The sequence below is a fragment of the Eretmochelys imbricata genome, chromosome 22 (assembly GCF_965152235.1).
Source record: "Eretmochelys imbricata isolate rEreImb1 chromosome 22, rEreImb1.hap1, whole genome shotgun sequence".
In the NCBI taxonomy this organism is placed as follows: domain Eukaryota; kingdom Metazoa; phylum Chordata; order Testudines; family Cheloniidae; genus Eretmochelys; species Eretmochelys imbricata.
In genome coordinates, this window is record NC_135593.1 from 16347764 (window position 1) to 16365847 (window position 18084).

The following is an 18084-nucleotide window of genomic DNA, read 5'->3' on the forward strand; positions in this document are numbered from 1 at the left end:
TCATCTTAATCAGCAATTTGCATTGTTGATGATAGCTCCACTCTGCAGAAAGAGAAACATCATAAAACCAGCTGTGCAAATGACAGCAATCTCCGCTGGTGGAATCAATTCACTGATCTTGAGAATTAAATCACTATTAGTGTCTGATCTGTGCAAACTCTGGGAGCAAGCGGTTACCACATGGGCAGAACAAGTATGAGGTAGGGGTCTGAAGTGAAGTGATATCATTGCGATGGAAGTGAAACAAAACAGGAGGTGACTTAAAGCTCCATGTCAGAGAACTAGCCCAGGTTGATTTAAAATGTGTGGGGAGTTCTCTTCATTCTGAACTGAAGGGTCCATGCGTGTGCCAGAAATTTTCACAGCTGCCAAAACCAACCCATAAATATGATATTTTTCTTGTGGTTTAACAAAAACCATGAAACACTGTTTTCACTTAATTTTGAATTATCACCAGCTTTAGGGAAACCTGATGAAGGGTTCTGCAGAGGGGAAGCTGCCATGTCATCACTACATACCTCCAGTAAATGGAGGGAAAATGCCAACCTGCAGCAAAATGTATTGTTTTACCCTTTGCTGACTTTTGTCACCTTCTCAGGACAAAGGTGCATAAACAATTTGCTGGTTGTTACAGTGATGGGCGCATTAAAAATGTGTAAGCGTAGTCCTTCTCCCCGAGCAGAGCTGTGCTGGGCACAGGATAAGGATCAGAAGGGGGTTGACAGTATCTTTAAAAGTCACCATCATGACACCAGGATTAGGGAAGCAAATGGGAAACGACTTGGGACCTGGGGAAAGTTAGAGCAGTCTCAAGGCTTTACTAGGTTCTGCCCAGGAGCACCCAGCACCAACAGTCCATGTCTGCCCCTTGAAGGTGAAGATGTAGGGATGTCCTGGCCAGGTCCCTCATTTTTTCCAGGTGTGCCCCAGGGGCTGGGATGCAGGGAACTTGAGAGATGATGTGCCAGGCAGGTAAGGAAGCTTTAGAATGGAGCAATCATCAGGGTCTGGTTCCTGGTTTAGGTGAGATTACTCATGTAATCAAAATCTACAAATGCCCAGTCAAACTCAGAGGTTTCCCTCATGATGTTAGGTTTCAGAGTAGCAGCCGTGTTAGTCTGTATCCGCAAAAAGAAAAGGAGGACTTGTGGCACCTTAGAGACTAACTGATTTATTTGAGCATAAGCTGAATCCAGCTGTTGTTCCTTCAAGTGGCTCCTGGCTGCTTGGAAATAGGCACACAGCCAGAGTAAATATTATTCAGCTGGGTTTCTATGTTGTGACATTCTCGGGGTATCTGGGACTGAGACACCTTGTTATCCTTGTGCCACCAGTGAGAGGAAGGCTTGCTTGTGCTGAACTAGATGTCAGCTTCTTTGTGCCACTAGCCTGACAGCCACCCAAATAATCACCTCTGGGCTAGATCCGCCCTTCCTTGGCCTTGCAGAGTAACAATAGGTGCACCCCAGTCCCTGAACCCCTTTGAAGCGTTCCCTTGTAGTGCCCAGCTCCTTACCCACTAATACAGAAATGCCAGATCTGCTGTCCCTAAGGGAACAGCGTATAAACCAGCTTGTTTGATTCAACTCAGGGTCAGCACCTAGCTTAATACCGCAGCACTGAAATAGAATTATAGTGAAAACAATCATACGTTTCTTATCAAAGATTCAGGATTGTCTGACCAAAACGCTGTTTGTCAACTCTACTCCTGACATAGGAGCTGTACATACAGTTCACAATGATATTAATGACCAGTGTGACCCCAGCTTTCATTTAACACCTCACCTGACATTCTTAGGTGAATCAGAACATACATACCAGAATCAGGACATTCTTTCAACCCCCTTGCCTGTTGGCACTGAGGGGTTCATGAGTCAAACCTCCCCTATTGCAATGGGCAGTAGGGTCAACCACTGGCTGATTTGTAGACAGTGGACCATGACCTCTTTCCTGTCTGCCACTACATTTTCTCTTCTCTTAATATGCGGTTCCCAAGTCATAGCCTTGGACAGTGATGCTCCAACATAGCAGTTTGGAAATGGTATCTTTGTTCTGATGTAGCCACACCAGTGGAGAATGGTCTGTCAGGACGCTAAATTTTCAGTTAAATTGGACCTTAACTGCTTGATTGCCTACGCAACAGCATAACACTCTTTTCCCATGACAGGATAATTCTGTTCCGTGGGTGTTAGGGTTTTTTACTTATGAAAGCAATGGGACGCTTCTTGTTACTTTCCCCTGTTTGCATCAGCACAGTGGGCTTTACTAATCCTGCTCTGCCGGCACCAGCACCGGCACCCTTAGAGAAACCCAATGCTGTTTCTTGCTACCGACCTCGGGATGATGTATCATTAGATTAGGAAAAAGAAAAGGAGGACTTGTGGCACCTTAGAGACTAACCAATTTATTTGCGCATAAGCTTTCATGAGCTACAGCTCACTTCATCAGATGCATGAGCTGAAGTTCACGAAAGCTTATGCTCAAATAAATTGGTTAGTCTCTAAGGTGCCACAAGTACTCCTTTTCTTTTTGCGAATACAGACTAACACGGCTGCTACTCTGAAACCTGTCATTAGATTAGGAAAGCTGATTCTTAAACGGGGAAAGCAATCTCAAAGTGAGTCACACACTGACCCTTTTACTTAGTGGGTCAAACATTTCTTTCCCACCGTAGCTTCCAGTGAGTTTTCTGAGCCAATAGTTCAGAAAGAAAATTCAGTCATGCATTTCAAAAACAGCACGTCACTCATATTAAAATGTATGCCTCACACTTCTGAACCGAGAAGTTTTGTATAATAGAGCAAGATATTTCTACTGGAGCTTTGAGTGTTATTTATTGTTTGATAAGTAACCATAACTGGCTGTACAGTCACACTCAAGCAGTCAGGCCCTATCCTGCACGCCTTCCACTCCAGGAGACAGATACACAGGAGATGGGGTGCAGGAAAAGATGCTAAGATTGTTTGAAATGTTGGGGAGAGGACAGCAAGAAGAAGAACCAGTGAATTATCTTAGTACCTTCCCTTAGAGACATCCCTTCAAACCACCATCCCCACTGACCTCCTGTGTTACCCAGCGGGATGGGCTAGACCAGCCCATTGCCAGGCACAAAATGAGCAATCACAGCTCCACTCCCAGGCGCTCCCTCCCCTTTCCCACCCACCTGGTAACAGGGGATGATAATGTCCTCTCCCCGCTGCCCACAGAGCTCGCTTTGTGTCTCCACTCTGTGCCTTCACTTGGGATCTGGCAGGACGTAGGTAGCTATGTTCTTCTGCCCCATTCCATCCTCCCCCACATGGCCCCTTAGAACTAAGTTACAATCTCTCAGACTGTGAGCTCTTTGAGGCAGGGACTGTGCTACACTGCCAACATTTGTGATTTTATTGCAAATCTTGCAACATTTGGTGTTTTTTCTATAAGCCCCAGCTCCTGGAATCAGGTGAATAGCTGAGAATCTCAGCTTTTGTTCTTTTTAAAAAGTGTCTAGCCCTCGTGGTTGCAGAGAAAAGCTTGAAAACATGAATCCTAAAGGTTCCAACAGCAGAAGGCAAATAAAAGGCCCCAACATTTATTATTTTATAAAATCTCATGCTTTTTAAGCCACTCTCGTGGTTTTGGGAGACATGCCATGATGTTTGAACACTTGGGGCTAGAAATAGAGCATGTGTTTGTACAGCATCCAGACCCTCTGAGTTCTATTGTCCCCTGAACATGAAAGGAGCCGTCTGGTTCATGGAGTACTGCAGTTCTGTAACTGGGCACATCACTTCCAAGGTAAAGACAGAACACTGGAGCTGCGTGACAGGATCAGAGCCTCCTTTCACAAGCAGCCACATGCAAAGGATGATCTGTGCATGAACACTGGTGAATCTGCCCATGGAAAGAGCCTGGATGCTTTGGCAAATGCAGCTTCTCTCTCTCTCTCTCCCCCCCCCCCCCCAATCAATTTTTTTTCCAGGATTTTTTTCCCTGGGGAAAGTCTCAATTTTTATGAACATTTTCTCTCTTTTTTTTCCAACAAAAAATTAAGAGGCAAATGTTTGGGTTTTGTTCAGATATGCATTTCCTTACCACCACAAGGGAGAATTTTAGGACCTGAGTCAAAGCCCAGTGAAGTCAATGGAAATATTCACAATGCATTTGGATCCCTAATGAATATCTTAAAACAGCTGCTTACAGGACTTATGCGTGTCGAGAGGGCATTTAACCCACTGGGTGAGGTGGCTTGTAAAGTGAATGAGCCAGCTCCAGTGCCCCAGACAGAAAGTAAACTAGCCCAGCTCAGAACACTGAGTAGATGTCGAAGTGCTTTATAAAGGAGGTGAGTATGATTATCCCGTTTTACAGATGGGGAAACTGAGGTACAGGGTGAGGCTGCAACTTGCCCAAGTGAAAGCTCAGCATGGGCTGGGCTTCTGAGTGCGCCCAGTGCATGTGGCGTGTCAGCAGAAAGCTGATCGTGTCTATTTACAGTAGATAAGTCTTGTGTTTATACACGAGGCAGCAGAGTTAAAACAACAGAAACAATGTGCCTTAATTTGGGCATAAATTAAGCTTCTGATTTCCACAGCTTGAATTTATTAACAGTAATTAGCCACAGGTAGTGTTGACACAGAATGCTGATAATTCATCCCGTCTCAGCTAGTGCATGATACTCACCGGCTCCCGCTCGTGATTCCCGTACTGAGGCATGACAAGCCAGCTCAGAGTGACAGTGGGTGCTTTTTAAGGGTCTTCCTCTATCCCCCTCGCCTTCCCCTGGCACTGCCCCCATTCCGAGATTCTGCCTCACGACAACCCTCTATCCCTGCCCCACCTCCGAACAGACAGCATTGCACTGGGCATGACTCCTTCCAGCTCTGTAGCCTTCTGATGCCGGTCCTTCAGCTGGACACAGCAAGTCGTTCCCGCTCCTTAGGGCTCAGCATGCTACACGCACAGAACTCTCACCCTCTGGTTGCTCAGGGACTCCAGGACAAAGAGTCTAACATCTGCCATGAGATCCATCACTCGCCTGTCCTACCAGCCCATTGCTGCGTCAGAGGAGGGCACATTATTCTGTTTCGCTTTAAATCGCAGAACGTCACTCTGGGAAATAGATTTAAGTAACGGCCTTCTGTTTACAGCCCAGGCTGTAATTTGCTGAATGTTACTGTAGCCGGGTTGGAAGTTTCGTGTTTACTCCTGAGGACAGTGTTAGTTTAAAAATGATATCAAACTGAAGGGACAGCGTATACAGATTCAGCTCAGTGTGCTGGGCTTTATGCCATTTGCCTCCCACTCGGGTAAATGGGAGCCGCCCGGCTGAGTCCCTGCAGAGATCGTATGTGCTCAGCCTTTGAGTCTGTAAAATGAAACCGGACATTCCTCCCTGCCGGAGACCCACTGTTTTATCGTACTGACCGGGAGGGTGTAGAGCACTGAGCTAGTGACTGGACATGTTTAACGGGAGCTAGCTTTACAGTGGCAAATTCCATTTCATCTTGACCGCCGGCAATTTTACAAGACCTGATTTCAGCCTTGCTTACACCAGTCCAAACTAAGAGCTATTCTGCTAACATCACGAGAGATGAGCTGGGGTAAGCACTAAAAGAATCAGGCCCTAAATCTGCAAACCCGTAGGCCAGAAAGAGATTTGATAATGTCCTTTAGAATTTTCCATTTCATCAGCATACAATTCTTCTTCTTACTGATCTGGGACACTGCAGGGCTTCCAGTTTCCTCCTGATACTTTTATTCTCTGTGTCTGAGCAGCATCCATCTCTTGTGGCTGACAGGGTCTGAAGGGAGAGACACACTGCAGTCACCATCAAGACACGGGCCCTCATGACAGAACTGTTATCCTTTTGATTTCCCCTGGGAGCACGAAATGGACAATCCATTGTAGATTTTTCACAGAACTGTATTGAACGATTATGGGGGTGGCTGAACTGAATGTACTAAAAGGGATAGCCACACGCTGCACTTCTGTAGCAACTTTCATCTGAGGATCTCAAAGCATTGCACGGAACTTTAACAAGAGGCATCTAGGAATTGAGCCACCCACCCCGAAAGGCAGCAAGTCACAGCAGCAGCGCTACAGAAAGTGAAGGAAAGTATGGACCCAACTAAAACCACAGGAGGAATTTCAGGAAGTGGAAAGTAATTTCCCAAGTTAGAATTTGCACAAGACAACAGTGCTCATGCCCAGACTCCCCCCAAAAGGCTGCAGTAGCATCTTTAATGTCCACAGATATTTTGGACTTCGTTTTTGCATGTCATCTGAAAACTGGTGCCTCCAACAGCAGAGCATCATCTAGCACCAGGCTGGGGCCTTCGGTTTGATCGCAATTCAGAGGAAAGGACGCCACCCACCCGGCGTTACCAGTATGACCCCTAGCTGGTGAACAGTCTCCTCACAAAGCAGAGGGACTAAGCTGGGTGAATGTAAACCACAGGGTTATAAAGAGTCAACCTTACAAACCAGGGATTCTCAAACTCTGCTAGAGTGTGGGCCATGGAGATTGTGTATTAGAGGCCTCTGCTCCCGTTTGTAACAACTTGACTCCATCTCCCTTTCCACTCATGGTCACCTGTCCTCACCTCCCTTCCCATTCACCATCTTGCAACATCCTTGTGGCAGCCAATGCAGTTACCTCAAGGGGAAGGTAACATTATAGAAGTATTTAGTGTTCTTTCAATGCAATCTAGGAGCCGAAGGAGGAGACAGATCCACCAGTGCTCTGCAGACCGCAGTTTGGGAACTTCTCACTTCAGACTCCTTCTATGCAACCACAAGACCACATTATGGTTGTGCTTAAGGTAGTAGGTGCCAAACTAGTGAGCTAGCGAAGAGAAATAGAAGGCAGAGCTGTGTACGCATCGCAAAGTATTAACATAGGCTCCTCCAAGCATTTAGGGAAACATTTCTGAGACTGAAACGATACTGGTGTATCAGTTGTAAGTTAAGATAATAGGGGGAAATGGAAGCCTGCTGCACGGCAAGCATAAATGTAATAGAAGCCAGTTTGTGGTGGCCCCACATCTGAGGGTTCAGGAAAATCTGACCTTGGAGGAGAAAAGAAAGGCATCCCTGGAGACAAAACCAACATGCACATTTCCTTAGAGTTTCCAGGAAAAATCCTGCCCTTTAACCACATGCCTTGCGGAGAGGCCAATCATCTCTCAGTGTCTTAAATTGTGGCTTGGGCAAACAACACAAGATCTATCACACAGGCATCGCTGTGAATGCCATGCTGTCAAGCGGGTTCTGATCATCAAAACTTAACTGTGCAAATATTGAAAAAGAGCTCAAATACCTGCATGGTCGAAACACATATCCACAGAGGCCGGGGCATGGAAATCCTAAGGCAGCTAATACAATCCATTGCCAACTGACGGAGCACAAGAGCCAGTAGCATAGAGGGTATGTCATGCCATCACCTCCTAAGCAGATCTTCCCCCTGGCTTCCAAGGAAGAGTTCTTTAGTATTATTATTTATTTGAATTACAGTAGCATCTTGTGCATCCAGCTGAAATCGCCCCATTGTGCTAGGGGCTGTACAAACTCAACATAAGAGACAATTCCCTGCTCCCAAGAGCTTACAATCTCTAACCTAGACACAGAACGGGATATTTCCTTGGAACACCACAGCCTTTAAATAGCTAAGGAACCTTTTGAGCTAAGGAATCTTTTGAAGCTGCGATTGATTCCTCATGCCCCACCTCTGTCCAAATTCCCAATTAAGCTGCAACTTGTCTCATAAGTTTTAGCCTGACATGCTCTGAAATGGCAGTGATGTTGAAAAGCAAACACACTGCAGAAAAGCCCAAGCAGCTTTCTCTCTAGTGGTGTTGCTGGCGCCATTCTAATAGTCCACACACACAGGTGTATTACCCACTTCGTCTCTAGGGGCTGCTTTAGTTTTCAGTTTCCTTTCAAGAAAGCCCATGCTGTGGGAAGTGAAGTGTCCTAACTGTTTTGATGACATTGTTTGTCTGATGCAACCTACTTTGCTGCCCATCTCTCCCTTCTCCAGGGACCAATTTGTTTGGCTCCAGCTTCAATGAGCTGCTTCATTTACAAAGGCAAGGGCATTAATTAGCAGAGTGACTCACCTGAACCACTTATAGCTGAATCAAAGGCAGTTATAGGCAAGGCCATCACAAGGTTCCTGAGCCGCTGGGGAGTAGCAGCTGGATTATAGTTGCACTCTAACACTGCTTTGGAAATGTTCAGTCCTTCAGAAAAAGGCAAAGGGAATAAGGTGCTAGGGATCCCGGCTTTATCTGATACCTCCCTACACCCTCTTGCTGCAATCTCCCCTCGATGATCAAGTTACAAACACTTTCACCAATATGCAACCCATAGCACCATTTGCATCAGCTCCACATTGCTGATGGGGAGGAGTGGTCAGGGAGGAGGAAAAGGAATCTGAGTTCTTTGTGTCAAGTTTGCTTATCACAATACAATCTTGCTCCTCTATAGTGCCTTTCATTTCAGGATCTCAGACCACTTTCCCTACATTAATGAATTAAGCATCCCAGCCTCCTTGCAGAGTAGGTGTCATTCTCCCTGGTTGACACAGGGGTAACCTGTTATACATGGAGGTCTAGTGACTTGCCAAAGGTCACACACAACCAAGAATAAAGAAAAGGAGTCCTTGTGGCACCTTAGAGACTAACCAATTTATTTGAGCATGAGCTTTCGTGAGCTACAGCTCACTTCATCAGATGCATACCGTGGAAACTGCAGCAGACTTTATATATACACAGAGAATATGAAACAATACCTCCTCCCACCCCACTGTCCTGCTGGTAATAGCTTATCTAAAGTGAGCAACAGGTTAGGCCATTTCCAGCACAAATCCAGGTTTTCTCACCCTCCACCCCCCCACACAAATTCACTCTCCTGCTGGTGATAGGCTATCACCAGCAGGAGAGTGAATTTGTGTGGGGGGGTGGAGGGTGAGAAAACCTGGATTTGTGCTGGAAATGGCCTAACCTGTTGCTCACTTTAGATAAGCTATTACCAGCAGGACAGTGGGGTGGGAGGAGGTATTGTTTCATATTCTCTGTGTATATATAAAGTCTGCTGCAGTTTCCACGGTATGCATCTGATGAAGTGAGCTGTAGCTCACGAAAGCTCATGCTCAAATAAATTGGTTAGTCTCTAAGGTGCCAAAAGGACTCCTTTTCTTTTTGCGAATACAGACTAACACGGCTGTTACTCTACAACCAAGAATAAAACCCAGCATGCTGGTCCCCAGTTTTAATCACTAGGCCCTCCCTCCTTTACAGCTCAATGTACCATAGACTGCCAGTGTCTGTTACTAAGTATCCGTAACTTTAAAGATGGGTCCAGTCTGCTGTTTCAGACTGAGGGGTCTTGCTAGCATCTTTCATGAGTGTCTACCTTTAATTATTATTGTTACAATACAGCCAGGGAACAGGGCCCCATTGTGCTAGACACTGTCCACACATAACAAAAAGATGGTCCCTTTCTCCTTCTGCTTCCAAACCCTACCCACTTGAAAGTCAGGAGAGACTTCTTCTTCCACTAACCCCTGCTCAGGCAGACATGTGGTCAGCTTGTATCCATGCACCTTTGACATTCCAATGGGCCATGGCATAACCCTTAATGGTTTATGAGCCTCATTTGAAGCTGGCCCTTTTCCATAGTTAAGGCTTGAACTCCGGGCACTAGCTACACTTGTTCACACTGGGACCCAAATACCTTTTAATCTTACTGAAGTGGCTCCTTAAATGAGCCCAGTTGGCTGACTGAGTTTGTAAGTGGAGCGTGTCTGGAGGCCTCAAGCAAACTGGAATGGAATAAGGAATAGGAACCAGTGTCCCTAAAGGTTTCAGAGTAGCAGCCGTGTTAGTCTGTATTCGCAAAAAGAAAAGGAGTACTTGTGGCACCTTGGAGACTAACAAATTTGTTTGAGCATTAGCTTTCGTGAGCTACAGCTCACTTCATCAGATGCATCCGATGAAGTGAGCTGTAGCTCATGAAAGCTTATGCTCAAATAAATTGATTAGTCTCTAAGGTGCCACTAGTACTCCTTTTCTTTTAGTGTTCCTAAACACACACACACACTTACCAGCTCAGATCATTCCCCTGTGTGAAGTATCCTGGCCAAGTACAGCATCCACATCCCCCACAGAGAGCTCTTTCCTCTGCACCACAGGGAAACGCTGCACCACACAAGTGCACAAAAAAGTTACATCATGTGTAGTAACCTTGTTATCAGACACCAGGTAATTAACCTATTACCAGAGTCCCCTGACTCACTGGGACAGGGAATGTGGAGCTAAGCAAAGCAGTATGCTGTCTGACAGGTCTTTGCCTTGGGTTCAGCTTCTACAAGCCAAGCAAGTAAAAAGGAATTTGGTGGGAGTCACTCAGGTCCCTACTGATCGTTTGCCCGCATGGAAAATCCACCACATCAGTTGGCATGATCAGCAGCCTCTGCTTCAGAGAGGATGTGGTCACAGGAATAATGCAGGTCAGGTTGGTGGGGAATTGTCAGAGTGTGGGGAACCCAACACCAGGGTATGCTGCAGGTCAGGACCGAGAAGAGTACCTGAGCCTAGCAGGGGAATAGCAGAAACGGCTACAAGACTGGGTGAGATGCATTGACAGAGCTATATGAGGAAATTGCACATCATTTGCCTGCACTTCAAAGACATCCAAATGCCACAATAAAATAGGGACCATAACAATTGCCGGATTAGTGCAATCTGCACGTGCCATGGTAACAAAAGGTGCATTCTCCCAGGGAAAAGAAAGAGTTCTCTTGGCCCTGAAAGCAGTAACCTGGGCTTCAAGACACAGTCACTGCCACCCTGCTAGTCAGAGGACACAAAACAGAGAGCTGGTGAGAGTATCAGAGGATTGGAAAAAGCAACCTTACAGCATATCCCACAGATGACTCTTGCAAATGCACACTGGTAACTGCTTTTTTTCACATCCATATGAGATTGCATTACTGTATAGCCCAATTCCGAGGCCAGAACCCTAGAGTCTTGAGAAAGAGACATTAGGCAAATATCTACAAGGTCGTAGAGTGTGTGCCACGTGAGGTATTGTCTTCCAGCCCCCAAGGGTTAGTAAACAAAATGGTTGGATTGTCTGGCTCTCTGCGCTGCTGTAACAGGCCCGGTGGGTAAGGCATAAGTTGATGCTGCTTTTTGGTATCTGCCAACTGGCAGGCAAACAACACTGCCTTCAAGGCACTGACAGGCTCCTTCGTCCTGCACCCAGCTTGCTGTGTATCCCTCCTGACTCAAACCAGGCCAGAGGTACAAGGGGAGCACAAAAGGGAGCCTCTTCTCCCTGTATGAGCAGGGAGGAGTCCTGCCAAGCTGGACCTGAGGGGTGTCATCTCCCTTTATCTGAGCTGGCATAAACCCTGCTGAGCTGGTCTCAGAAAGTAGCTTTTTACCCATGGTTGAGCTAGCATGAACTGTGCTGAGCTTCTGCTCTCAGGTGGGAGCTATTGCAGATCTGAGAGACTGGTTAAAGTCTGTGGAAGAATTAAAAAGAAAGGAAACGAAAGCCACAGCCACTGATCCGGGGCCCATACAGTGATATACATTGTAGTGTGTGTGTAGAGATGTCTATAGATTGTAAGGTCTGGGGTAGGGACTGTCTTTTGATCTGTGTTTGTACAATGCCTAGCACAATAAGATTCTGGTCCATGACTACGGCCCTTAGATCCTATAGTAATACAAATAAATAATAATAATAATAACAATAAAATATGTCTACACACATCTCTCTCTCTATATATACACACACACACACACACACACACACAACATATGCACAGATGCAGATACGTGTTTTGATTTTACAAATCACCTCCAGGATCTAGACACCATCTCATCCGACAGACTCTGGCTGCATTTCCATTTGAATGCCTTAAGATTCATTTTGGTATCAAGGCTGTGTTTGGATAAACGGCCAGGGCTAGTTTTCATCTCCTTTCTGTACTGGAGGGTAATATCAGCACTTTGAGAAACAGCCCTAAATAATCCCCACTAATCAACCCGATCAGAGATTTTCAAACATGGAAGTGCTGCTGCTGAAGCAACCTAAAAGGTGAATGAACACTTGGGCTAAAAGACTCTTGAACTGCAGAGAGTGAAGCCTGGATTCCCACTGGCAGGACTTAGGTTGGAAGTAGCAGCCCCAACAACAGGCACCAGCTTCAAAGACTGAAAGTAAGTGGCAAGTGGGCAGGTCCTTGCAACATGTTATCCCATGGCTGAATGGAGGATTGGAGCAAACAGCTGCCTCTCACCGAACAACCGACGCCAGAGTGACTGACACGCGTAAGGCACACGCTTAAGGAATCGTATTCCATAGAGATATAGGGTCCAGTCCTCTGCGGGTAGAAATGGGCACAGATCCACTGACTTGAGCGGAGCTATGCCATTTTACACACGTCTGGCTCATATGATCGATGTCGTTTTGTGTCACACCGATGGAATTTGAAAAGACAGCATCAAAACCAGAATTTAATGAACGAGTTCGAGAGACGATCACACAGAGAGACAAAGGGACAGGTGCAATTTTGACAAGTCTGTGGCCCCTTGCAGAATCATTCAGTTGTTGCCCACAGTTCCGCATACAACCTTTCCCTAATATCTGCTTGTCCTCCGTGAAGGAATGGTGCCTTCGCTTCCCTTTTAACAGTGACAGTCAAAATGAGACCTTTCCTGTCCAATTCACTAAAGCAGATCAGATCTTTGATTGGGGAAAGTCAGCATAGCCCATTGACTTCAATGAGCTTGGCTGATTTATACCAGCAGGGGCTCTGGCCTGATACATCCAGTTCAATATTATTGTTTTTCCTATTGTTTGTGGCATTTACTACGAGATTAGGGCTCAGAAAATTATTTTCTAGCGGGAGAGACCTCCTGCTGCTTCCTGATTCACTCTCTATCTTGTGTTCTTATTCATGTGTTTATCATTCAGCTGCCGCTGAGAGATTATCAGCTCATTTTAGATTGTTTAACAAATTCACTTAAATTAAATGGGTGCCAAGAAGATTGGTGTCTGAGTGCCAGAGTAGTGGAAACGTCTGCTCTTCTTGCCTCTGGTGTATGGCTGTTCAGGAGAAGATTCATTTTCTCTTTACTTGCCCTGAGACTTAAAACTGCACAACAAAACAATTGGCCTTGCTGCAGTTAACAGCACCATGAAGGACCCACAGGAGCAATTCACCCGCTTCATGTGTGCACGTGAAATGGATCTGAATTGGTATTTGGTCCCATGAAGGAGGCAGTTCAAACTTTCAGCTCTCCAGTTTCCCTCTTAGGGGAGCCTCCAGCACGGTGCATTTACACAAAGCTGTTTTACTCTCAAGATGTGCTGAAAAAGAGGCTCCTTATCTGCCAAGACCCAAGTCCAGGGTTTAATTCCCCCCCATGGCTTTAGATCACACGCCAACATTTCCAGGCCCTTCTCTCCTTTATTCTGCTGTACGTGTTAGCAACATCAACGGCCGTTGCAGGAAAAGCACAGAACTGTCATTTCAGGTCTGAAGAGAGTGAACAGCATCCATCCATTCTCTATGGCCCATTCGTACCTTGGCCAAGGGAAGAGTTCAGCCTGCTTGGTCAACGTTGCTCAGATGGCCAACAAGGTGCTGATTTTTGTCAACGGTTCTGGGGAATTTTGTGACGGGGACACCTACGTTTTTCAGGCCAGGACCAGCCAATAGTTTCATTTCACAGGCCACCAACCAGCTGTCAGATGACAGTGACTGTTGGTTGCTCCCACCTGGCAGCATATTCCAGCTGATGACATTGTTGTGACATCACATTCCCAGGCTCCCTGTTTATGCAGTGACCGAGCATTGTCATAGTGTTTAATTCCCTTCTGGTCTTGGCAATAACTTTAGGGCCCCTGTTCTTCAGAGATCGGTTTCTGATCTAGTTCCTGGCTTCCCTCTCTCACACGCAGCTCATTTACAACCTGCAGTAAAGCCTGTCTCATCTCTAAGCCTGAAATAACCATACAAGTGCAGACTTTGTCCTTATTTTGTACATTCCTTCTTCCTTTGCTTTCCTTTTATGTGGTCATTTTGATCATTATAGAAATGGGAGAAATGAACAGACATTGGCACCTCCCTGGGACACTGGTTCTAGACAGGAGATGAGTCCCCATTCTCCATAAACTATTAGCCTTTACAAGAGCAAGAGGCTCCTTGAAAAGGAGCCTACTTTTGCCACATTTCCAAAGCAAATCCCAAACTGGCCTTCCTCAGTTGTGAGGAGAACCGGCCTCTAAGACTCAAGATGAAGAGGCAACAAAAAGCAGCTAATCCCAGGCTTTGCCAACTTCCTTCACCAAGGAAAAGGGCAAGCCTTCCCCCACCCCCACTTTTTAAAATGACTCTGCCACAGTCGAATACTGGGGATTTCCAACAGCTGCAGGATCCTCTCTGCCTTGTGTTTTCTGGTAATGAATACTAACGATGCTTCACTTTTATTCTAATTGTCCGCCTATCAAGCTTTGTTACTCTTCCCCATTTTCCTCAATCTGTTATCAGATGTCACTTTTTTTTGTTCCTTCTGTGTTGACAAGGCATTTAAAACATTTCACCAAATAAAAAAAGAAGAAAAAACCCTTCTCTCTGCATCTGGAATGTGCATTTCTCACATGAGAAAATAAGTGGTTGAGGTATGTAATTAAAACTAATAGGTTAATTAGAGAATATTTAGACCCCCATCCCTCCAAACCAGCCATCATTAACTGCTTCACAGTCAGACAGCATTTATAATCCATATAATACTTACAGCTAAAACAGAGTTCTGACTGGAAAATACAAGGAATATGGTGAGATGCCCCAGAATTTACCCTGGGCACGAACAGTATCATGAGGTATGTGCCCGGTTTTTAGTAGCAGGAAGTCAGAGCCGCTGCTGTGGTGAATGTTGCCTGCTTTCTCGCTGCTCCTTAAACCTCTGCTCTGTCTCTCTGCAGCTGCTAGGAAGCTGAACACTTTACTGGTGCCAAGTAATCAGTCTTTGACAGCAAGATCTCGGGGCGTGTCTCCAACTTCTGGCAGTCCTGCTACAGGGCTACTCTGTCTGGCAAAAATGAGGCTGCTAACCTTGAGAGGAGGAGCAGGGTGGAAACACAAATTAATTCATCCCAGCTAAGCTCATGAAGATGCATGCGAGTGACTGAGGAAGAGTAATAAGGAGGAGTGGCCTCCAATAGAACTGTTAAATAAATCCCAGGATTCATGCAATGTGAGAGCCAAGGGCACCTTGCGATGGGCCTAAGTTGAAACAGGGGCAATGTGGTTATAATTTTTAATCAGCCAAAATGTGTACAGTATAGTATTTGTCCTGTGACTGCAGCTAAAGCAGTTAGAGATAGCGCACTAAGGCAGACAATGCAATCTGCCAAGAGGAGAGCCTACTGCAGAGGATTTGTATGGAGATGGGCTATCGGTTTTTAAACAGAACTTGGTGGCAAGGTATGGCCCCCAGAATTTAAGTCACCGAAATCAGTGCTGGAAAAGACCTCCTGGGCCACATCTAGTCCATCTTCCCAGCCAATCCTGGATTGTTCTTTAGAATACATTTTCCAAGTGAGTTTTAAATGACAAGTGACAGGGCTTCCACCAATTCCCTGGGAGACAGTTCCACAGTCTGAGACTATCAACCAGTTTCTCCTGATAATTCAGCTTAAATTTCCTTAGCTCATACAACTCACCTTGGAAATCTCCTCTCCAGGCTTTAGCTTATATGGAAATGCTGTGGGATAACTCCCTGTGCAAACAGACCTCCATTTTTCCACGACAATCGACAAGACCTGATCTTGTCTATTCCTGTCCCTTCTAATGATAAATCCCCATGACTAGATCTCTTCCACATGGCTCTTGGTCACCTACTCCGTGAGACTCTGCTTTTCAGGGATGCTGAGTTTATACCCCTCCCACTGACTCCAGTACGTGTTGTGTGTGTACTCAGTAGCTCTGCAACTCAAGCCCTGAGTGTTTTGCTTTCTTTTGGGACCTCTGCTAGGAGTGCAACACCTCATTCCCTCCCCAGAATGATCCAGGAGTGGATTTCCAGCAGTGCTGAGCGCTGGCAGCTCCCCTCCATTCCAAAACCCCAAGCCTTCATCTTCAATTCACTAACCATAATCATCGGGATTTTCATATCAGTGCAATAGACTTAACCGCTAATTTTAAAAAGAAGAGGGCCTGGCTAAACTTTGTGCCCTGCTTCGAAAATCTCAATCACTGGATCCACCACAACTTTTTTCATGTACCTGTGGCCCTGGCAATGGGTGGTAGGGCTCAGTCTGGAGAGAGGGGGCTTTCCATGGTTGATTTGCTATCCCATGTGTATACTGTTGGGTTTATCGTGTAGCCAAAGAGGTGGTCAACTTTTACACAAACTTAGTAAAGAATAAACGACTAGAGAAAAAGCCCATGATGCTGAATTAGCCTGGATGTTTTCATGTCATTATTATTGCGTTTCTCCCCACTTAGAAGGGAGGTGGAGAAAGTCACATTTATATAAGACCTTGCTATTGGCCTTGAGCATATTTTCCCATAAGCAGTTTTATCAATGAGATGTTTTCCATTGCCCTGCTGAGGCTTTAGCTCATTGTTTACAAGAACACATTTAAACTGTGAAAATGCATTTCTTTCAGGGGTGCTTCTGGTGTGTTTTGTGCTGCCCTGACATCAACAGCAACAAACAAGACAAGGAGAGAGAGAAAGAAACACTCTGGTTAAGAAAGAAAAACAGCGTTATGATAACTGCTGCTCTCTAATTGCAGAAAATTGTTTGCAGTGTATACTTTTTGTGATCCCATTGTTCCAGAAGCAAACATGTCCTCCTCCTTTCACGACCTTTCATGACATCTTTAACTATTGAGCCATGGGGATCGCTTAACAAGTTTGTGTCACTTGCATTTGCTTTGACCGAGGAAGCTATCAGCTGTAGCAAAAGCTGTGCCAAGCTTGGGGGAGGCTTGCATCACCTCCTTAGAGCCCCAAAGATTCCCCCCTCCTCTTTACAAAGCCACCTGCTTCCTGATCGCAGATTTTTAAAAGCCCTAGACTTTCACATGGAGCCAGGGTGGAACTGACAGGCTATTCCAAGCAAGCTAGAGATGCGGAACTGGTTATTGTGGGCTGGATTGCAAGGGACTTGAGGCTCACAATTTCAATTGCTCAGCCCCTGTAATTAGGGCCCGACTTTCAAAGAGCTCAGTTCCTATTTAGTCACCTAATTGACAGAGGGATATTCAAAAGTGCTCAGCACCCAATGTGCACACGACAGGCTGAGTTCTTTGGAAAAATCTGGCCACTGAGAGTGATTGAGTTTGCTCCCCATGAAAAGTGCAATGTGCCTGCCCAGGTCCAAATCCTGTCTGTTCATATCAGCTTGTTGCAAAGCCAGTCACAAGAGCGATAGCAAGTGGATGAGTGGCCCTGGGAGCTTTGTATCTCGAAAGCAATTATAACGTCCCACACCCTTGAGATCTCATTGTAACATGACACCTTCCTCCAGTCACCAAAGGAGACATGGTTAGCCAGCTGAAGACATGCCCTACCCATCTCCGCAAGGGCTATGGCCCTTCCACTGAAACCAGGACTAGGAAAAGAAGGCCTGATTCTTCGCCCACACCAGTGTAACTGTAACTGTACTGAAAACTAAGGAGTTACTGGTATAAGTGACAGGCTATTCAGTGCCTGAACCTGAGGCTCCCACATGGCTATGCAGAGCTATCACCACTGATCTCTCAGGCTGGGGAGATATGGGATAATCTACCACTCATACAGGTCTCAGTCTCCTCCTAATCCTTAAAAACTAGAGATTGGTTTAAATCCTGAAGCATTAGGGTTAATATCCCTTCCAAAATGTTCACATTAACTATCATACCTGTCCAATCCCTCTTGATATCCATATAAATGTCCAATCATTCTTTGAAGCTTTCCAAGTTTCTAGCCTCAACAATATCCTGAGGCAATGAGTTCCACAGTCTAATCACACATTGGGTGAAAGAGCTTTTCCTTCTATGGGCTCTGCATTTGAATTTCTTTGCTGCACTCTCTG